This window comes from Pongo abelii, chromosome 9, assembly GCF_028885655.2.
Source record: "Pongo abelii isolate AG06213 chromosome 9, NHGRI_mPonAbe1-v2.0_pri, whole genome shotgun sequence".
In the NCBI taxonomy this organism is placed as follows: domain Eukaryota; kingdom Metazoa; phylum Chordata; class Mammalia; order Primates; family Hominidae; genus Pongo; species Pongo abelii.
In genome coordinates, this window is record NC_071994.2 from 26,189,173 (window position 1) to 26,213,288 (window position 24,116).

At 36.2% G+C, this 24,116-nt stretch overlaps 1 long non-coding RNA gene across 3 annotated transcripts in view; it reads left to right on the top strand.

Annotated features, from left to right (window-relative positions):
• Window positions 1-24,116, top strand: part of LOC129047440 (uncharacterized) — a 1,160,145-nt gene that overhangs the window by 516,957 nt on the left and 619,072 nt on the right. For all 3 annotated transcript variants that reach the window (XR_010141853.1, XR_010141852.1, XR_010141851.1), the window contains exon 3: window positions 683-767. This is a non-coding gene — a long non-coding RNA (uncharacterized LOC129047440). The remainder of the gene's footprint in view (window positions 1-682; window positions 768-24,116) is intronic.

A 24,116-nucleotide genomic window follows, 5' to 3' on the forward strand; every position in this document is an offset into this window, starting at 1 on the left:
GCACATGCAGATAAAATATTTTCCGTGCCTTCAGAGTGCAAAGGCAGGGACATAGAATTAGGAACACCAGCTATAAATCTCATAAAATATGACAAACAAAGGTCTGTGGGATTACGAATGAGGTAAAGATTAGTTTTGATTGGCTACTTCAGAGGGAAAAGGTCATATTTGAGCTGGGTATTAAAGAATGACTATGAGTTTGTGGATGAGAAATAGGAATAGACAAAAGAATAATGACATTTCAAGTGAATAAGATAGGAGGAAAATGGTATAGAGGCATGAAAAGGCACAGTATGTTTAAACAAGGAATAAACTCATTTGACAAAAATAGACCTTGCAAAGAAAACAGGGATAAACAGCACCAGATATGCCTTTTTTCCTTTGTTAAAAATCTTACTCAACAGTCCAATAGAAAGACAAATTTGATAAAGTGACACTTTTCTCAGAACCAAATATTGTGATTAACATCATTTTGCAAAAAGCCTTTTATATTCTGGGAAAAGCCTCAAGCATGACATATTATAAAATGAATATACACTTGGATAAACTTACTGTAGAGAAATATGAATTATTCCCTTCAGGTTATTCCATTAGGTCAGTTTTAATTTCAAATAACTTTGCTTGGGCTATTTTCTAACTTTCTTAAATGTAATGCCATGTTTTAATTGTATCTCTTTTCTAGAAATGGTTCTCTTTACTGCGAGGCTGCAAGGTCACCCAATGAGAGAGGGGCCAAATAAGCTGGAACATCATCTAATACACTGAATGTAAGTGAGTGCAACAATAATAGCTTTAAACAAAAGTAGAAAGAAACGTTGTTTCATATATGACTTATACTACCTTGGAATAGTCCATGTTTGCAAATTAATATGGTCAATTGCTGGATACATGGCATGGGCCAGGCTCTCACTGGTGAGTGTGGGGTTGCTGCACACACCTGTGTCGGGGCTCCATTTCTCCTTGAGGCACACAAATTACAGTTTTGCCAGGAGTCAGTTTGTCTCTTGTAACTGCTCTGTTTCTAGTAAAACATTGAAAGCCTGCTTTCTAACTGCAGTTGCATGTATTTTCACTTATTCCACTTTCTGACTCCTACTGAACTCATAATTTATCCTTCCTTTATCTTTCTCTATCAACCTGGTCCATCAGACACTACACTTAGCTTTATTTGCCACGCAGAATCCAAAGTCAGTCACTGAGTTCTCTCCAGTCCTCTAGCTCTCTGTGAAATCTATCCCCTGGCATATTTTTCTTGTCAGTTGACCGGTTAATATTTATTTGTATAACGATTATTGGATGTACCTTTCACTAGATCAAATATTCCATGCAGGCAAGAATCATGTCTGTTTGCTCATACCTCTTGGATATTCAACACGACCATGCTGTCTGACCGCATCTAGTCCTGAATAGGATGTGACCGCTTAAAATGTTCCAGCTCTTTCAGCATTTTTCAAAATCTCTATTCTCCATGGGCTCAAACCTCGCCCTGACTTCCTTAGTTTCAAATGAATTAGCCTCCTCGTTTGAAAAAAGATGAGGCTATTTGATGTGCACATCACCGAATTTTTCTTCTTTAAGCCTTAAAATATCTCTTTATCTTTACCTATACTCTATTTTCCAAAATAATCCATCATATTAAATTTTAATTATAACACTTTCATTCCTTTACCAATTTTACTGAATCAGCTATTCATCTCTAAATTTGCATTTCTCCATTTCCCTGGTTCCTTCCACACAGACTAAAACCAAACATGTTTCTCTAATCCTGGAAACATATAACCAACTAAAATCCAAACAAAACTATTCCCCATCATTTCACTCTTTTCCTGTGTTCTTCCCCACATTAGCCCCTCTTTACCCATTCAAACTTCTTGAAATAACTCTCAATATTCTTTCCCAATGCATGGTAAATTCCATAGAAGAAGGATCTATTTTTGTTTCATTGTGCAGTGTATTTCCAGTATCTAACACAGCATCTAAAATGACAGGAGCTCAATAATTAAATAAATAAATATTAGTTCCCATCTCCTTTCCCACTCTACCTGAGTGTTAAAATTTTGCTTCAAGCACTGCTTAAACTACTCTCACCAAGATAACCAACCGTAATACCTCCCTCCTCTCTTTTTCAATTTATAGCAATGCTTCAAATTCTCTTTTATATCCCATATCATAATCTGTCCTAATTGTTTTAACTGTGTATATGTCTCATCACTTCTTCAGAGTCTCGGGCCCTTGAGGTCAGGACGATTAACTTGGTTATTTGTTTTGCTTCCCTAACTCTTAGCTAAGAACTTATTTTTCAACTTTTTACTAATGACTTTAATTAATAGATTTAAGTACTGAAGGATCGATCCTCTGACATTACTCAAACAACTTTAGCACTACCTTTGGTAAAATGTTTTGTCCCTGAAATAAAAATGTAAAAAATGGAATAGAATATCCTGTTACAAACCATTTCAAAATCATTGGAGGAAGAATTCTAAAACTTTATACCAAATGAATCATGACATTTATATATAGGCTTCATAACTATATATAATCAATTAAAAAATAATTATAAGTGTCTATGCATATGTATGCTACACACACACACACACACACACCCCTTTATCCTTGGCTACTTAAGTGCATTATGATCAAACTTATGCATTAAATGCCTGCAGTATATATCAATTGGGGCTCTATGATAAACAAATATATGCATGCGACCTTAGACGTATACCACACAAATAAGCCAAGTAAAATATAACCCCCTATAAGCTAACATTCTCACTTATGTTGTCACAAAAGAGACAACATAAAATCTGAGTTAAATCGTAAGACTCTGCTTATTAAACTTACATAAGCAATAAGAACACATGCATGCACACATGTCTAAAAAATTGGTTGTAACTATATAAATGAATAGCCACTGATTAAATTATTTCTAAGAAAATAGAAGCCTCTTCTACTGTCTTTAAATTCCCAGTAAATGCACACAATAGAAGGAAGAAAACCCTAAGCAGCTGTTTTAGGAGTTTGAAGAGAGATTTAATAATTATTCCACATTTCCCTTCCCTCTGTCTTCATTTTCTGCAAACCCAAAATTGGGTTCTTGTTTGTTTGCTGTTTGATTCTTTTCTTCCACTAACTCATATGGATCAGCAGATCGACTTGAGTGTATTTGCCCCAGGTCTGATATTCTAAAACTCCTCTGGGATACTGTTGCTTGTAATTACCTACAGCTGCATTTACTAAAACCCACAGATTAAAGTTTTCCTACCAGCACCTTGCTCAGGCCTGTGGGAGATCTTACAGTCCGTGGAAAGGGATCAGGAAAATCCAAACTGATTGGTGGCTTGAGGGCCAAATAATTTATTGTTTAATTAACTTTTCTGTTTTTCCATTAGTTGTGACTTCATATAAACATAAATAATTTATGAAATGTTTGGGGGATTTAATTTGTTTTGGCCCCCATTAAAAAGTCTTGAATGAAGCCCATTTTCAGACTTGGATGTAAATGCTATTGCTTGTATGATATTCACTCATATGGATCACTGTATCATAGGGGCATTTGTAAAATCAAAATAATTCACAAAGTAGTAATATTTTAAAAATCTAGACACAGCAACAATTCAGGGAGAGCCATAAAGGCTTATAGAGAATCACTTTAAGATGGGAGGTCTCTCAGCCTCTAATTTGGTAAGTTGAATGATAATGTGGTTTATAGTCTTTGCCTTCTCTGTAAATATTTGGCATATACGTTGGGTCAAGCCTTGAAACCATGTCTGCGTGTGGTGTATCAGAGACACTAATTCAGAAGGACCCCGAATTCTATTATATTAATTCTATTTAGTTGTTCAGTTAGCTCTCTTTTGTTTGCCTTTTCATTCTGTCCTCTTTCTTGTAAGTTGACCTGTAAAGGCTAGAACAATAGGGTCCAGTCCCCACTTTGGCAATTAGGAAGTCCTAGCAGCGGATAATAAGAAAGAAAAAGTGAAATCAGGGTTTCTACTCTCCAGGTTTCTTTGTGTGTTCATCTCAGACTGGCTGGATTCCTCAGCCAAAGGTTTGGTATTTTTCTTGGCTACCTTCTAGCCATGAAACATGCAGACACAGCTTACCTGAACAGCTTCCTGCCCTACTACCTTCTGGACTAGAAGCGGTAACAACTCTTTTTCTCTCATTAGCTCCGGGTCCTGCATTCTCATTTACGGCTCCCCAAGCCCTGGTTATATATTTGTAAGAAACTTTCACTGAATTATCTTAATTTGAGTGTGCCAGCTATTTCCTGTCAGAAATCTGATAGAATTTTCATTGCTATTCCTAAATTAGCTTCATATTGATTATAATTTTGCAAAATTATGGCTAGTAGAGCTGAATATTAAATTAAATGTAACTATTTAGGATAATAGACATGAATTACATGTCAATAGAGGAAAGGTCTTGGAAAAATAAGAAAAAATATTGCATTAGTAACATTTGCTCTTTTCTTTCATATGTTTACTTTGGACACTGAATTACATTTAAGAATTGAATAACTAGCTACTCCGGAGGCTGAGGCAGGAAAATGGCGTGAACCCGGGAGGCGGAGCTTGCAGCGAGCTGAGAGCGCGCCACTGCACTCCAGCCTGGGCAACAGAGCGAGACTCCGTCTCAAAAAAAATAAAATAAAATAAATAAAATAAAATAAAATAAAATAAAAAAGAATTGAATAACCAGAAGGTGCTGCTATTTCTGGTGAACTTCTTCCCTTTTTACTATGGACGGACAGCACTGAAGTTATAATGAATTCACCAGGACACCCAAACTACATTTTTCCCCATTTAATTTTTTGTGTTTAAAAATGTTAGAGGTTAGTTGACTGATATGGCCAATAGTTGCACTATTTTGTTTTTATTTATTTATTTTTATTCGAATATATTTAAGGGGTACAAGTGCAATTTTGTTACATGAATATATTGCATAGTGGTGAGGGCTGGTCTTTTAATGGATCTAGCACCTGAGTAAGTTAAACTCTTTTAGACCTTGATAAACTTTTAAAGAAGTATGGGATTAATGTGGCATGGATGGCCATATTTGCCAAAAAGGAAGGCTGGCTGTATTGGTATTGTTGGCATCCAGTAGGTCAAATAATTATTTTAATAATTTGCTTTAAGTTTTGCAAATTTAAAGAGGAAGTGTCTAATACCAATAGAATTGGACTTCTTCCATTTGTGAAGAATTCAAAAGAGAAACATGTTTTCTTATTTAATTATACAAATTAGTCTCTGAACACTTTTTAATATTGGTATTAGAGGAAAGAAGCAGTTCTTGATATTAAATTTAACCTTGTAGAATGGTATACAATTATGCACCAAAATGTTTCCACAGCATTTTAGTGTTTTAAATTTGCTTGCTGATTTGAATTTATAAAAGAAATTACAGACTTATTATGAAGTATTTGGGAAATTAAGAAAAAATTGTATAACCCTAGCATAGAACAATTATAATTTTAGTTAACTTACCCAAATTTTCTTATATAGTTTTAATTTTAATTCACATATGATATTTTTATTCATAGGTCAAAGATTTTTCCAAATTTCTACATAGTTTTATAATAATCAAAATTATTAAATGATTTTTGTAATTTAATAATTAAATTTAGCATTTGTACAGAATACCAAAGCAAACATGCAATTTAGTGAAACTGTAACTGGACATTGGCCTTCTTAAGTACCTTTAAGAAGGCTTCTGGCCACAGAGTAAATATTCAATAAACGTTAGCTATTATTACTTAATGAAAGAGATAACAGAGTTTTAAAAATATAGATGACCCCCATTGTTGCCATTTTAAAATATTCAACTACTCCCATATTGTGAATTAGCGACTTTCATCAATTCTAAGATGCATAATTATTTTTTCAAAATTTTCCAACTCCATCTCATGATGTGCCTCAATTAAATGCAATAATATTTAATTTTCAATATGTTTTTATTTTGTGTGATACATTAAAAAACCGGGAAGTCCATGACATCTTAACATTTATTTTATAAATATATATTTATAAATATATATTTATAAACACATATGGCAAGGGATTCTGAAAGAAATGTTAGGTTAGACCATACTACTTTCATATCATCATCTGGAAGTCCTTCCTATTTTTCACCATGAAAATTGCTACAAAACACCATAAGATTTAGATAGTGAAACAATATGAAAGCAGTTAATTTCACTACTTGAGTTATAGGGTTTTTTAAAAAACAATATATTCGTAACTGATATTTCCCTTTTAAACGTCTAAATAATGTTTTAGGTCATATATGTTATGGATCTACTTAAAAAAAACTTTACATTGATTCATTAGGAAAAATTACTAAAAGTAAGTGAAAAATGTTTTTCCCCCTCTGACACAACATCTTTTTAAAAATGAATACGTGGTAGTCTGATACACATACCTCTCCCCAGTAATTCAGCAGAAACTAGGCTCTGTGTGAAACACCTAAGTGACCTATAGTATGTCAAAAGCATGCCCTTAAGTACTTCCTACTTATAGGCAAAAACACAATTTAGTTGTAATAATAGAAATTATATTTTAATCAATATGCCCTTTGCTATTAATCCATTTTTAACTGCCTGAAGAGGCTTTAATAACATGTTAGGAAAATCAACCATCTATAGAGCAACTCCAAAGAGAAAAGGGCTAGAATCCTTTCATTTCCAATTTATTATGTACAAAATTGACTTATATAATTTGCACACTTGCTTTTCCTAGAAACACATAGCTATTCTTTATGTACTCAAGGTGTCTTTCTTGGCAACTCAGAAAGAATCTGTAGGGTTTATTGGTAGTGCAAACTTTATAAAAATTAATAAATACATATTTTGTTATCTTTAGTAAGGACTATATGTTTGATAATATTCTCTTTTTTTCCTTTTTTCATTTTTTTATTTTTTGAGTCGCAGTCTTTCTCTATTGTTCAGGCTGGAGTCCAATGGCATGATCTTGGCTCATTGCAACCTCCGCCTCTTGGGTTCAAGTGATTCTTCTGCTTCAGCCTCCTGAGTAGCTGAGATTACAGGTGCACACCACCACACCTGGCTAATTTTTGTATGTTTAGTAGAGACAGGGTTTCATCATGTTGGCCAGGCTGGTCTCGAACTCCTGACCTCGTGGTCCGCCCTCCTCAGCCTCCCAAAGTGCTGGGATTACAGGCATGAGCCACCATGCCTGATTGATAATATTCTTTAATAATCAGCGACTGCTGCATTACAGACATAAGCTAGATTTTACCTTTACCCAAATTTGCTTATTTTATTGATTAGCTTTATGTTTTACAATAGCATACTCATTTTGGAAATATCAGGAAATAAATATAAGTCCCCTAATGATCTGAACACTCATGATCCTCCCCTGACAAACATAACCATCCTTAACACTGATGCACATATATTTACATAGTTTATGCCTGTATCTGAAGTTTTTATTTAACATTTTATTGAAAATATTATTCTTGTTAAATAAGTATATGTGTAACATTTTTTTTAACTTTTAAGGTTTGCATAGTATTTCTGTGTAGACTTCTATCTTGATTTATTTAATGAATACCCTAGTATTAGAAGTACCCTGGAACTTAAAGTATAATTTAAAAAAATATATACTGTAACCAAATTTACATGGTTAAAAAGAGTGGTGGATGAATATGCCTATCATTCATTGTGAATACCCTTTTCTATTTTAGCAGATTCATTTACCAAATTAAAATATTAGAGTAACAGGAATACATTTCAGTGTCTTATGTCCTTGCCAAATTTAGAAAGTTTTTATCAAGCATTGTAAGAGAGTGCCTCAGTATTTTCAAAAAACATTTGCCAATCTGATAGATGACAATGCTCTTTCATTATTATTTAGATTTTTCTTTTTTCATCTTTAATGAGCATTAATCATTTTCAAACATTTATTGTCTGAATTTATTTCATTTTTCATTAGTTGTCCATTTTTGTCCTTAGCTGCATCATGTCTACTGAGCACAAATTAGGGAGGAGGACATCATGTACAACACGGAGCACGGAAGTCACAGGGTAGAAGGAAAAAACGCAGCCTCCCTAGTAGGCATTGCTGGCTGCTGGAAAGTAATCTCTTCCTCTGGAGACTTGTGATGAATTTGGCATTTGTACTAAAGGCCAAAGCAAACATGCAATTTAGTGAAGTTCAAGTCCGACTAGTTCTTAGCATTTCTGCTGATTAAACAACAACAAGAAAAAACCCTTAGATTTGGGCTTAAAAAAAAAAAACACCTTTTAGCAGGTGTTATTAGAACTGTTAACAGTAAAGCTTAGGATGTTTCTACATTTAAATAAGCACTCAAAGGAAAGCAGAAACAACATTATTGACCATATACCATGTTTTAGAAAGGAACTAAAGATTTGCCAGTATTGTCTTTTGTCAATAGACATGTATATTTTGTTTTAGAATTCATTTCATCCATTTTTATCCTCTCAGTGCCTAAAATAATGCCTGGCACATAGTAGAATTCCAGTAAATATGAAATGATCTCCAATTTACAGACAATAAAGTAAATGCTAAGAGAGATAAGTAATTTTTACCATGGGGACTCAGCTACATAGTGATAATTTCAGGATTTGACATAAGTTTGTCCAAACCCAAACACTGTGCTCTAAATATTATATATAACATTTTTTTCCTATTATAACTTTCCTTTTGTTATCTATTCTACCTGGAGGAATAAATTAGATTATGCTGTGGAACAAACACTTCAATATCTGAGAAGCTTAAAGTGGCAAAGGTTTCCTTCTTATATGTGCTGTGTGACAGTTGCAGGTTAACCAACTTTTGCAGGTTAACAAAACCCTTGTTCTTTCTCCAAGATTCAGGCTGAGGTAGCAGATACTCCCTGGACCATTGACAGTTGCCAAGGCAAAGAAATGGAGAAAGAGAGTGTGCTGAATATTCTTTCCCTTGTTTGTTAAAGCTTTTGCCAGAAGTGATGTGTGACACGTCTGCTCATACATCACTTGTCAAAGCAATTTATGAATGAAGATTCATGAGGGCTTGAGGGTGGGAAAATAAAATTGGGTAGCCCAACATAATCACAAGGGTTTTTATTGAATGAAGAAGATTGACAGGGGAAGGAAAGAAGAAGATGTAAATATGATACACAGGAAAGAGAGAGAGAGAGAGAGAGAGAGAAATATTTGGGGATGGCTCCTCCCACTGGTCACTAAATCCTCAAATAACTAACTTCCAGGCATAGCACATTTGCTCTCGCCCTAGAAGAAACAACCCAGAAGAAACAACCCAAGCTCCTCTTGGCTTGGAGAAATATGAATAAAAAGTCAAATTTTCTGCGCCTTTCAAAAATGATGTGTAATGATCAAACAATGACAGAAATAAAGACACTTTCTGGAATTGAATATGTTCCTTGATTAATTGCAATTTTGCTCTATGGAGGAGGTCCCTCTCTTCATGATTTTCTCATCTGTATTTTCTTATTTTAGCCTTTGAGAGATTATTTTTAAAATACTTTTTATTGATATATAATTGTACACATTTATGGGATATATATGATATTTCAATATGTGGATACAATGTATAACGATCAAGTCAGGTATTTAGCATATTCCTCACCTTAAATATTTATCATTTCTTTGTGCTGTGAACCTTCCAGATCCTCTCTTCTAGCTAATTTGAAGTACATGGTAAATTATTAACTGTAGTTACCCTACTGTGTTATCAAATACCAGAACTTATTTCTTCTCTCTAACTGCATATTAATACCATTAACTAATCTTTCTCTATCCCACCCCTCCCTTCCCAGCCTTACCTATTTGATTCCAGTAGATTCTTTATGTTGTTGCTCAGACTACTAGTATTTTTTAAGGCATACAGTATTTTTTAGCTTTTGCTACATTTCATTCTCTTCCAAAATTACTTCTTTCAAGCTGCATGCTGAATAATGAGCATGTAAGGCCTATCAGGTTTCAATTAAAGAACCACATCCTTTGTCTCCTGCCTCATAGCCAAAGTGTTCAATTGAACACTAGGCAGCTGAACTCTTATTCTCTCACCTTACTCTGTACTCTCAACAATGGGTGTGAGGGCCATACTTTGGATTGGATCCTTGCTACAAGCTTCCATTTTTAAGGGCTTTGAACCTAATATCAAATATATACATATATATATATATATATATACACACACACACACACACATATATATACACACACATATATATGTATATATATAACTCTACAAGTCCCTGAATTCATGGAATGACTTTATTTCCTTTAATTACTGATTGTAAGCTAATTACTTTCTGAGCTCATTCTCTTTTCTCTAATGCATTGCTAAATACAGAAAACATCAAAAATTAGCATTTGGTAGACTAATTCTTCCTCCAAAGCTACAAATTCATTAATTCTATAGAAGAATGCCCAACTTAAAAGAGGTGACAACTTCACCAAATGCTTGTCCATTACATAAGACAGGTTATCATGCATCTTGTCTTCTGTAATAATTTTCTCACTATTATTGTCTATTCAGCCAAGGACTTTTTTTTTAGATTTTTCGATTACAGCATTCTTCTTTTAGATATCATTTTTTAGGAGTCCAAATAAACTAGTTTAGTAAAAAACTTTAATATATCAGTTGTTTAAAATAACAAATGAATATTATTTACTTACATTTTGCATCCATTATAGACAGCTCTGTTCTATGTCATTTTACTTGGGACTCCAGGCTGAGGGAGGTTTCATCTTTACATTTCCATGGTTGCTGCGAAGATAAACAGGAACATGGAAAATTGCACATTGACTGTTAAATTCTTCACCCAAAAGTGACAAGTGTGACTTCTGCTCACACATTATTGGTCAAAGCAATACACTGCCACATTTAACTTCAAAATAATTGGAAAGTACAATCCTACTACTTTTCTGGAAAAAAGAACAATAAATGTTGGGTTAATCATACAATGACTAACACATTATCATATCCTCCAGTAATTTATTGTTGAGAAGAATGACTCTTGGAAAATATGGCAACACCATTTTTCTCACGTTGATTGTTAGATCTTTACCCAATGCATAGAAATAATTAGGTTTTCAATGAACTTTTGTTTGAGTAAATGAAATGTAACAATGTTTTCTAAATAGTGATGGTCAGAAAGATGTATGACAGGCTGGTGCAGTGGCTCACACCTGTAATCCCAGCATTTTGGGAGGCTGAGCAGGGCGGATCACCTGAGGTCAGGAGTTTAAGACCAGCCTGCCCAACATGGTGAAACCCTGTCTCTACTAAAAATACAAAAATTAGCTGGGTGTGGTGGCGTGCACCTGCAGTCCCAGCTACTTGGGAGGTTGAGGCATGAGAATCTCTTGAACCGGGAGGCGGAGGTTGCAGTGAGCAGAGTTTGTGCCACTGTACACCAGCCTGTGCAACAGAATGAGACTCTGCTTCTGAAAAACAAAATGTATCACATTTTAAAGTTGTAAAATTCACTTCACCTATACTACTCAACACAATCAACTATCACTGATATATCACTGCCCTTGCATTTGTTTGCAAAATTTATATTGATTTTCTCTTGGATATTCCCTTTCTCCTTGCCTTCCAACTTTCCGATTTTCCAAAGAAGAGTATAAAGTTATTGACAGACTACAGGTATTTTAAATAAGCATAGAAAACTAGTCAGAAGGGAGTTTATGGCACCAGGGTGTACTTTTGGTGACGAATCACATCTTTTACCACATGCATAATTAAAATGGTCTTGACAAGAGAATGAGTGTGCTGGTGGAAACTGTCTTAATGCAATAGCAGTAAAGAATGACAGAGTTCAAGGTTTCCGTTAACCAACAGCAACTTTATTTTTCCTCTACAACAAACGTCTTCAAATCAATTATAAAGATTAAGTGGACAACCTTACAAAGGAAATAGCTATGGTTTAAGAGAGAACTTATTTAATGTTACTTCAGGGGAGAAGAAAAGTCAAACATTTTCTGGGGAAATATACATATTCTCATTAAACAGTACAATACATTTTCAGGAAAATAGGACTCCCCCTCTACTCTAAAAATCTAAAAACTTGTACGGAGTGGTAAGGTATGGGGAGGGAAGGAAGGGGAAGAAGACAAGAAGAAGGGAGAGAGAAATATGAGAAGTTAGTATGTTCTTAAGTACTGAATCACACATATCTACCTTTTCCCCCTAAACTGAGTAAAATTACTTTATAATATAAAAAATTAGTTTGCAAAGTATTTGATAACTGAGAGTATTGCCAAACATTGAATTTGTTGTACTCATGAGACACTGCCATTTGTCCTTAGAAGGTAGGAAGAGGGAATTTAAATTTGTTTGTATGGAATAGTACAGCGTAGAGGATTCCAAAAGTTCAAGTGTGGTTTATAAGGAATCTACAAATTATTGAGTTGTATTACCCTCAGAGCATTGATGCAAATTTACAGTAGTATAGATTATGTTTATTTTCCATTGCTGTTGTAACAAATTATCACAAATTTAGTGGCTTAAAACAACCAAATTGGTAATGTTGACAATACAAAGAAAGATAAATGTTTGAGGTGATGGATATTCCAATTACTTTGACTTGAATATTATACATTGTATGCAGGTATCAGAATATCATATGTACCTCAAAAACATGTACAATTACTATATATCAACTTTTAAAATTTGTTGGAAAAAACAAGGTGATTATCTTATAATCCTGTCTGACAGAAGTTCCTCATAGGTCCTACTGAGCTAAACTGAAGATGTCAAGAGGACTGCATTCTTTTCTTGGTGATCTAAGGGAGGATTCATTTCCTTGGTAGTTGTGGTTGCTGGCAAAATTCAGCTCTTTGCAGCTGTAGGACTGAGCTTTTTCTCCTGGCTGGCTGTCAGCAGAAGGTCATTCTCAGCTTCTAGACATCATTCACATTCCTTGGTCCCTGGCCTCCTCCATCTTAAAAATTAATAATGACAGATTTAGTTACTTTTCTGTTTCAAATTTATCCTTCTCCTTCTATCTCAAATCTCTGACCCACTTTTCTGCCTTTCTCTTCCACTTTTAGAGATCCATTTCAAGCCAGACTTGGTGGCTAAAGCCTGTAATCCCAGCACTTTGGGAGGTAGAAGTGGGAGGATCACTTGAGCCAAGGAGATTGAGACCAGTCCTGACAACATAGCCAGACCTTGTCTCTACGAAAAATTTTAAAAAATTAACCGAGTCTGCTGGTGCATGCCTTTAGTCCTAGCAACTTGGGAAGCTAAGGTGCAAGGATCCGGTTCAGCCCAGGTAACTGATGCTGCAGTGAGCCATGATCATGACACTGTACTTCAGCCTGGACAACAGAGCAAGACCCTATCTCAAAAAAAAAAAACCTTGATTATGTTGGGCCCACCCAGATAATCCAGGATAATCTTCCCATTTTAAGATGCTTAACCTTAATCAAATCTGCAAAATGCCATGTGAGCTAATATAGTCACGTGGTCTAGAATGTAACGATTCAAGGTAACATGCTCCAAAATTTAGGACGTGGTTCCAAATTTTAGGACAGGTTCCAAAATTTAGGACGTGGTCATATTCGGATGGGAGGCACGTTATTCTACGTACCACAAAGATCTCATTGTGGAATCCATGTTTGGGCTGCTCTGAGATAAATGGGTGAATTGAGTCATCAGTTTCCTATTAGAAGTAAACATGAGATTGGCCACTCATGAATCTGAAAAATCCTAAATGTGGTTTGCCCTATCAGCTTGGGGGAAATGATTGTATGCTTTCCTAGCTACAAAAATATAGAAAATGTCTTATATTTATTCTAGAAATTCCCAGCAGAGCCTCAGTTAACCAATATGTAGGAGAGTGTGTAACCAAGATAATATCCCATTAGTTTAGGAATGTGAAAGTGCCTTGTGGGCTTATAGTTATAAATTAAAATGCTTTTATTTAATGTCTTCACTGTATTATGATTCTGAATGTGTGGCCACATCTGCTGAATGTGTCACACAAATATGCATACAAATATAGATGTGTGATTAAACTTGACTTAAGTGGAGTTAATTAACCTGGAGAAGAGAAAAATCATAGAGTATTTGAAAGGTATCTTTATTTTTGATAAGGGGCTAATAAAGGAATAATAATTAGGAAAGTTATGTGTATTTTTGGGACTTGAAGTGTTCTCAATGAATGCTTGCTTTTATGATACTGATTTTTGTTCGACATAAGATTTACTTATAATCTGAGCAGTCTAAAAATTAATGGCATTGCATCATGAGATAATGACCTTCCTGTCACTAGAGGTAATCAAGCAGTGTCAGATGAGCCCTTAGTAGGGATATTGTGGATTTGTTTTGAGCACTGTAAAGGTAGATTATACACATATTTTAGTAATATGGCCCTGTTTTTCTAAGTAAACTGATCAAAAATTCTTGGTCTGACAATATTTTTTTCTGGTTTTTTATGCCTTGCAAAGATGTTAAAATTAATTCCTAAGTTGTTTGCAATGACCTAATTTTTATAATTAAAATGGATAATATTCATGTTAAATGTGTAGATTTCTATACATTCATAATAATTATTACTGATTTGCATTTATTAATTTAATCCTACACACACTTGTTAATGTTTGCTTTACGTGAAGCATTTTGCAAGCATCATTCTTGATTTTGGGCATACATACAGACCCAGACCCAGAACTTACAGATCTTACAAATTTGTGGAAGGAGACAGACAGTAAGATAATAAGCAGATGAGGAAACCAATAATCACAGAATATGCTGGAAGAAGATAAGCCAAATGATGGGTTAGAAAGAATAGCAGGGAGACCAGTTTAAATAAGGTAATCAAGGCATAATTTTCAGAGGGGCTGACGTTTAAAGTGAACCTGAAGTATAAGAAAGAGTCAGCTCCTTTAGATAACCCTATGAGTTATTAATCCTTTCAATAACTCTACAAATTAAGAACTGTCATTATCTAAATTTCATGAAGGAAGAAAGTGAGGCTTGAAAAAGATTTACATGCACAACTTTAAAGATTAGAAGGTGGTAAAGCTTGGATTAGCCCCTGGATCTATAAGACCCTACAGTGTGATACAGCTGGAATCCGTGATCTTCAGTTTTTAGGTCCCTTCCAACCCTGCATTTCTGTGACTGAAACTGACCAGTATGACTTTGACAGACTGAACATACAGGGCCATGCTTTTCCATGTCCGTGGGCCAGTGAGTTAACTACTGGCTTCAAGATAACCAAACTTTAATAAAGGAGTTAGAATACTAGGATTCAGAAATATATCCTACAGGAAATGCAGCAAATTACATTTTTTTTTATTTAGGACATGGTTTGTGGTGGACACACAGACATGGTAAAATACAATCACTTTCTCAATTTTCCTTGATGGCATTTTCATAATGCTGATGTATTATAAGTACATTCAGTGGTTTAGTAAAAGTGATTTAGGTACCCAGAAAGCATATAACTTCCCAAGGCAAGCAGTCTCTTCTTTTGAGTTTAACTCATCATTAAAATTGGAGTAATGGAAGAGAAAAAATCTGGATGAAAATGAGACCCATGCTATAGGCCCAGCTACTCTGCAACTATGTAACATTTGGGGAAGCCACTTCTCACTCTGAACTCGGTTTTTACAACATGCTCAAAGATATTCTGATAAAGTGACAAACCTGCTAGAGATAATCTCTTTTTCATATTTAAAAAGCTAAAGGAAACAGCAGATATACATTTGAGTCAAGATTCATGTGAAATCGATTTTTAAGGATGTGTGCCATCCTAAAAGAAGGCTGCTAAAAAGGGGCATGATGCATCTAGTAGACACCTGGCAAATAAGGGAATTGGCAAGGCTGATTTAGAAACTTCCGGGAAACTCTCCCCAAATAGGAAATAGGTCAAATTGTTCATTTTACAAATTTGATTCCATACATATATATAAATATAAATATAAATATATGCATTTGCAGGTATCCCACTCTCTCTTTAAATGCAAAACACATGCACACAGGTGCACACACATATCCCACATATTAGCATTACTTTAAATTTTGGAATGCTGTGTGTTTAGCCTTAATACACACATCCTCACAATAAAAATTCACAGAAGGTTATTTTGCTTTTTAGATAACTAAAAGGCTGTGTCCTAGATCTCATTTCTCCTTACACAAAGGCTCACTGGGAATTCTTAGTGAAAGATAAAGCTTTTCAAAGGGCTCCTGATCGATCAATCATATAGATTAATATGATCTTTACCTATTCAACATACTGATACTCAGTTACTTCTGTGATCATGGTATTGTTCTAGGCATGTGGAATTCTAAGGAGGCATAATACCTTGCTGCTATGCTCAATAAACACAGTTTTGATATGCAAAGAATGTCAAACCCACACAGTTTTTTGTTATTGCAATGATATTGAATAATGCAGATATTGAACATCTACTTTGTGTGTAACTGTGATGACAGGGCTTGTTTATGTTATTCAAGCCTACTGTGCTTCACAATGCCAAGGGGACACTATTTATCTTACATATATTATGTAAATGGTGGTCTCTCGAATTACAGAATGCTGTGGTTCTCCTTTATTTTGTTAATTATTTCAAAAATCACATTAAGTAGTTTTATTATCTCTTTTTCTAAAGGGAGAAGAGTAAGCCTCACTAACTTTACAATCACATAGTGACTAAATGGCAGAGCTGGGTTGGGACTTGGATCTGGATGATGCTAAAGCCTTAGTCATTTCATTACTCCATTATGTCTGTTGTGTCTGTTGTTATAATGTTATCAAAATGGCATACAACTCATAATTTAAGTGCCCCTAGGTTCTTTCATAAGTTGAAATCATACATTAGAGGCCATTTATATCATTTATCTTTGGAGAAAAATAATGTCCTGCAAATGCTCTCAGCTCCTGGTATATGCAGAAGCTGAAGGTCCTGCCCCTTTTACACATGAGCGTTCACAAATTGAAAAGCTCTGTAAATGTTCCATTAACCTTCTTGTAAGAAGTTACCCAAGAAATCTCTTAGTGATGTACTATCTGAGTCACAAATGCATATTTCTACCCTTTTCCTAGCCACATTATGGGGAGAAGGAAAAAACTGACTGCATTAGAGGTGTCACTCCAAAACTTCGGAACTTACAAATGAAAATTTAACCTCCTATTGAATTTAAGACCTATGTAAGTTAGATAAATACTATTGAAGTAAACTCATTAACACTCCTGGGAAACATCTCAAAGCCATATACCATGATGAGTCACTAAGTTTGTGATTGTATATGTATAAATTTTTACTATATGTAAGTGTATGAAATAAACCATGATTATAGTTCAAGAAAATATTAGAAAATACTGTGTTATATTTAGTTTTCTTCTAAGAAATAGCTTAATTGCATTTTGTCTATTGTAATTGCATAAATTCATGTAACATTGATAATATACATATTTCATGTTCTTTTTAAAACAAAACTTGTAAATCCATGAATATAAACCTCAACCAATTTTTCTACCCTCCCTCTAACTAAGACCAATTAAGTGTCTCAATAGTCAGTGTCTTACTAGATAGACATTTTTAAACTTTCTGAATATTTTTAATTTTAATTTTTATTTTAATTTTATTTTTTATTTTTTTATTATACTTTAAGTTTTAAGGTACATGTGCACAACGTGCAGGTTTGTTACATATGTATACATGTGCCATGTTGGTGTGCTGCACCCATTAACTCGTCATTTAACATTAGATATATCTCCTAATGCTATCCCTCCCCCCTGCCACCACCCTACAACAGGCCCCGGTGTGTGATGTTTCCCTTCCTGTGTCCACGGGTTCTCATTGTTCAATTCCCACCTATGAGTGAGAACATGTGGTGTTTGGTTTTTTGTCCTTGTGATAGTTTGCTGAGAATGATGGGTTCCAGCTTCAACCATGTCCCTATAAAGGACATGAACTCATCATTTTTTATGGCTGCATAGTATTCCATGGTGTGCATATGCCACATTTTATTAATCCAGTCTATCATTGTTGGACATTTGGGTCAGTTCCAAGTCTTTACTATTGTGAATAGTGCCACAATAAACATAGGTGTGCATGTGTCTTTATAGCAGCATGATTTATAATCCTTTGGGTATATACCCAGTAATGAGATGGCTGGGTCAAATGGTATTTCTAGTTCTAGATCCCTGAGGAATCGCTACACTGACTTCCATAATGGTTGAACTAGTTTGCAGTCCCACCAACAGTGTAAAAGTGTTCCTATTTCTCCACATCCTCTCCAGCACCTGTTGTTTCCTGACTATTTAATGATCACCATTCTAACTGGTGTGAGATAGTATCTCATTGTGGTTTTGATTTGCATTTCTCTGATGGCCAGTGATGATGAGCATTTTTTCATGTGTCTTTTGGCTGCATAAATGTCTTCTTTTGAGAAGTGTCTGTTCATATCCTTCGCCCACTTTTTGATGGGGTTGTTTGTTTTTTTCTTGTAAATTTGTTGGAGTTCATTGTAGATTCTGGATATTAGCCCTTTGTCAGATGAGTAGATTGCAAAAATTTTCTCCCATTTTGTAGGTTGCCTGTTCACTCTGATGGTAGTTTCTTTTGCTGTGCAGAAGCTCTTTAGTTTAATAAGATCCCATTTGTCAATTTTGGCTTTTGTTGCCATTACTTTTGGTCTTTTAGACATGAAGTCCTTGCCCATGCCTATGTCCTGAATGGTATTGCCTAGGTTTTCTTCTAGGGTTTTTACGGTTTTAGGTCTGACATTTAAGTCTTTAATCCATCTTGAATTAATTCTTGTATAAGGTGTAAGGAAGGGATCCAGTTTCAGCTTTCTACATATGGCTAGCCAGTTTTCCCAGCACCATTTATTAAATAGGGAATCCTTTTCCCATTGCTTGTTTTTGTCAGATTTGTCAAAGATCAGATAGTTGTAGATAAGTGGCATTATTTCTGAGGGCTCTGTTCTGTTCCATTGGTCTATATCTCTGTTTTGGTACCAGTACCATGCTGTTTTGGTTACTGTAGCCTTGTAGTATAGTTTGAAGTCAGGTAGCATGATGCCTCCAGCTTTGTTCTTTTGGCTTAGGATTGACTTGGCAATATGGGCTCTTTTTTGGTTCCATATGAACTTGAAAGTAGTTTTTTCCAATTCTGTGAAGAAAGTCATTGGTAGCTTGATGGGGATGGCATTGAATCTATAAATTACCTTGGGCAGTATGGCCATTTTCACGATATTGATTCTTCCTATTCATGAGCATGGAATGTTCTTCCATTTTTTTGTATCCTCTTTTATTTCATTAAGCAGTGGTTTGTAGTTCTCCTTGAAGAGGTCCTTCACTTCCCTTGTAAGTTGGGTTCCCAGGTATTTTATTCTCTTTGTAGCAATTGTGAATGGGAGTTCACTCATGATTTGGCTCTCTGTCTGTCTGTTATTGGTGTATAAGAATGCTTGTGATTTTTGTACATTGATTTTGTATCCTGAGACTTTGCTGAAGTTGCCTATGAGCTTAAAGAGATTTTGGGCTGAGACGATGGGGTTTTCTAAATATACAATCATGTCATCTGCAAACAGGGACAATTTGACTTCCTCTATTCCTAATTGAATACCCTTTATTTCCTTCTCCTGCCTGATTGCCCTGGCCAGAACTTCCAACACTATGTTGAATAGCAGTAGTGAGAGAGGGCATCCCTGTCTTGTGCCAGTTTTCAAAGGGAACGCTTCCAGTTTTTGCCCATTCAGTATGATGTTGGCTGTGGGTTTGTCATAGATAGCTCTTATTATTTTGAGTACGTCCCATCAATACCTAATTTATTGAGAGTTATTAGCATGAAGGGTTGTCGAATTTTGTCAAAGGCCTTTTCTGCATCTATTGAGATATTCATGTGGTTTTTGTCATTGGTTCTGTTTATATGCTGGATTACGTTTATTGATTTGTGCATGTTGAACCAGCCTTGCATCCCAGGGATGAAGCCCACTTGATCATGGTGGATAAGCTTTTTGATGTGTTGCTGGATTAGGTTTGCCAGTATTTTATTGAGGATTTTTGCATTTATGTTCATCGGGGATATTGGTCTAAAATTCTCTTTTTTTGTTGTGTCTCTGCCAGGCTTTGGTATCAGGATGATGTGCTGGCCTCATAAAATGAGTTAGGGAGGATTCCCTCTTTTTCTGTTGATTGAAATAGTATCAGAAGGAATGGTACCAGCTCCTCCTTGTACCTCTGGTAGAATTCGGCTGTGAATCTGTCTGGTCCTGGACTTTTTATGGTTGGTAAGCTATTAATTATTGCCTCAATTTCAGAGCCTGTTTTTGGTCAGTCAGAGATTCAACTTCTTCCTGTTTTAGTCTTGGGAGGGTGTATGTGTTGAGAAATGTATCCATTTCTTCTAGATTTTCTAGTTTATTTGCATAGAGGTGTTTATAGTATTCTCCGATGGTAGTTTGTATTTCTGTGGGATTGGTGGTCATATCCCCTTTATCATTTTTTATTGCATCTATTTGATTCTTCTCTCTTTTCTTCTTTATTAGTCTTGCTAGCAGTCTATCAATTTTGTTGATCTTTTCAAAAAACCAGTTCCTTCATTCATTGATTTTTTGGAGGGTTTTTTGTGTCTCTATCTCCTTCAGTTCTGCTCTGATCTTAGTTATCTCTTGCCTTTTGCTAGCTTTTGAATGTGTTTGCTCTTCCTTCTCAAGTTCCTTTAATTGTGATGTTAGGGTGTCAATTTTAGATCTTTCATGCTTTCTCTTGTGGACATTTAGTGCTATAAATTTCCCTCTACACACTGCTTTGAATGTGTTCCAGAGATTCTGGTATGTTGTGTCTTTGTTCTCGTTGGTTTCAAAGAACATCTTTATTTCTGCCTTCATTTTGTTATGTACCCAGTAGTCATTCAGGAGCAGGTTGTTCATTTTCCATGTAGTTGAGTGGTTTTGAGTGAGTTTCTTAATCCTGAGTTCTAATTTGATTGCACTGTGGTCTAAGAGACAGTTTGTTATAATTTCTTTTCTTTTACATTTGCTGAGGAGTGCTTTACTTCCAATTACGTGGTCAATTTTGGAATAGGTGTGGTGTGGTGCTGAAAAGAATGTATATTCTGTTAATTTGGTGTAGAGAGTTCTGTAGAGTTCTGTAGATGTCTATTAGGTCCACTTGGTGCAGAGCTGAGTTCAATTCCTGGGTATCCTTGTTGACTGTCTGTCTCATTGATCATTCTAATGTTGACAGTGGAGTGTTAAAGTCTCCCATTATTATTGTGTGGGAGTCTAAGTCTCTTTGTAGGTCTCTAAGGACTTGTTTTATGAATCTGAGTGCTCTTGTATTGGGTGCATATATATTTATGATAGTTAGCTCTTCTTGTTGAATTGATCGCTTTACCATTATGTAATGGCCTTCTTTGTCTCTTTTGATCTTTGTTGGTTTAAAGTCTGTTTTATCAGAGACTAGGATTGCAACCCCTGCCTTTTTTGTCTTCCATTTGCTTGGTAGATCTTCCTCCATCCCTTTATTTTGAGCCTATGTGTGTCTCTGCACGTGAGATGGATTTCCTGAATACAGCACACTGATGGGTCTTGACTCTTTATCCAATTTGCCAGTCTGTGTCTTTTAATTGGGGCATTTAGCCCATTTACATTTAAGGTTAATATTGTTATGTGTGAATTTGATCCTGTCATTATGATGTTAGCTGGTTATTTTGCTCATTAGTTGATGCAGTTTCTTCCTAGCCTTGATGGTCTTTACAATTTGGCATGTTTTTGCAGTGACTGGTACCAGTTGTTCCTTTCCATGTTGAGCGCTTCCTTCAGGAGCTCTTTTAGGGCAGGCCTAGTGGTGACAAAATCTCTCAGCATTTGCTTGTCTGTGAAGTATTTTATTTCTCCTTCACTTATTAAGCTTAGTTTGGCTGGATATGAAATTCTAGGTTGAAAATTCTTTTCTTTAAGAATGTTGAATATTGGCCCCCACTTTCTTCTGGCTTGTAGAGTTTCTGCCGAGAGATCAGCTGTCAGTCTAATGGGCTTCCCTTTGTGGGTAATCCGACCTTTCTCTCTGGCTGCCCTTAATATTTTTTCCTTCATTTCAACTTTGGTGAATCTGACAATTATGTGTCTTGGAGTTGCTCTTCTCGAGGAGTGTCTTTGTGGCGTTCTCTGTATTTCCTGAATTTGAATGTTGGCCTGCCTTGCTAAATTGGGGAAGTTCTCCTGGATAATATCCTGAAGAGTGTTTTCCAACTTGGTTCCATTCTCCCCATCACTTTCAGGTACACTAATTAGATGTAGATTTGGTCTTTTCACATAGTCCCCTATTTCTTGGAGGCTTTGTTCATTTCTTTTTATTCTTTTCTCTCTCAACTTCTCTTCTCACTTCATTTCATTCATTTAATCTTCCATCACTCATACCCTTTCTTCCAGCTGATCAAATCAGCTACTGAGGCTTGTGCATTCATCACGTAGTTCTCGTGCTGTGGTTTTCAGCTCCATCAGGTCCTTGAAGGACTTCTCTGCATTCGTTATTCTAGTTAGCCATTTGTGTAATCTTTTTTCAAGGCTTTTAACTTCTTTGCCATGGGTTCGAACTTCCTCCTTAGCTCGGAGTAGTTTGATCGTCTGAAGCCTTCTTCTCTCAACTCGTCAAAGTCATTCTCCATCCCGCTTTGTTCCATTGCTGATGAGGAGCCGCATTCCTTTTGAGGAGGAGAGGCTCCCTGATTTTTAGAATTTTCAGTTTTTCTGCTCTGCTTTTTCCCCATCTTTGTGGTTTTATCTACGTTTGGTCTTTGATGATGGTGATGTACAGATGGGGTTTTGGTGTGGATGTCCTTTCTGTTTGTTAGTTTTCCTTCTAACAGTCAGGACCCTCAGCTGCAGATCTGTAGGATTTTGCCAGAGGTCCACTCCAGACCCCATTTGCCTGGGTATCAGCAGCGGAGCCTACAGAACAGCGGATATTGGTGAACAGCAAATGTTGCTGCTTGATCGTTCCTCTGGAAGTTTTGTCTCAGAGGAGTACTCGGCCATGTGAGGTGTCAGTCTGCCCCTACTGGGGGAAGCCTCCCAGTTAGGCTACTCAGGGGTCAGGGACCCACTTGAGGACACAGTCTGTACATTCTCAGATCTCAAGCTGCGTGCTGGGAGAACCACTACTCTCTCCAAGCTGTCAGACAGGGACATTTAAGTCTGCAGAGGTTTCTGCTGCCTTTTGTTTGGCTATGCCCTGCCCCCAGAGGTGGAGTCTAACAGAGGCAGGCAGGCCTCCTTGAGCTGCCGTGGGCTCCACCCAGTTCGAGCTTCCCAGCCGCTTTGTTTACCTGCTCAAGCCTTGGCAATGGCAGGTGCCCCACCCCCAGCCTTGCTGCTGCCTTGCAGTTTGATCTCAGACTGCTGTGCTAGCAATGAGCAAGGCTCCATGGGCGTAGGACCTTCTGAGCCAGGCGCGGGATATAATCTCCTGTTTTGCCATTTGCTAAGACCATTGGAAAAGCACAGTATTAGGGTGGAAGTGACCCGGTTTTCCAGGTGCCGTCTGTCACCCCTTTCCTTGGCTAGGAAAGGGAATTCCCTGACCCCTTGTGCTTCCTGGGTGAGGTGATTCCTCGCCCTGCTTTGGCTCAAGCTCGGTGCACTGCACCCACTGTCCTGCACCCACTGTCTGACAATCCCCAGTGAGATCAACCTGGTACCTCAGTTGGAAATGCAGAAATCATTCATCTTCTGCATTGCTCATGCTGGGAGCTGTAGACTGGAGCTGTTCCTATTCAGCCATCTTGGCTCCCCCCCACCAAACTTTCTGAATTTTTAATGAACATGGCTTACTAAAACATAGACTTACCCTTTCATCAAAGGCGTATTTGCGTTTTTAGACCACAATATCAAGTGACATTAAAGCTACATTTTTAAATTGCTGCATTGCATGTGTGTTAGCTGTATTTCCATAACCAGATTATAATTTCTTAAAGAACATCTCCGGGTTTTTTTCATCTATGTGTCTTTTGATAGAAGTCTTCCTGCTTCCTAATCCTTTCCTTTTTCTGTCTTGGGTAATTTGTTGAATAAAATAGATGCTCAATATATACCGCTGAATTGAATCATGTTATTTTTCCATCTCCTGTAACACTCATGGCAGTCTAGATCTCA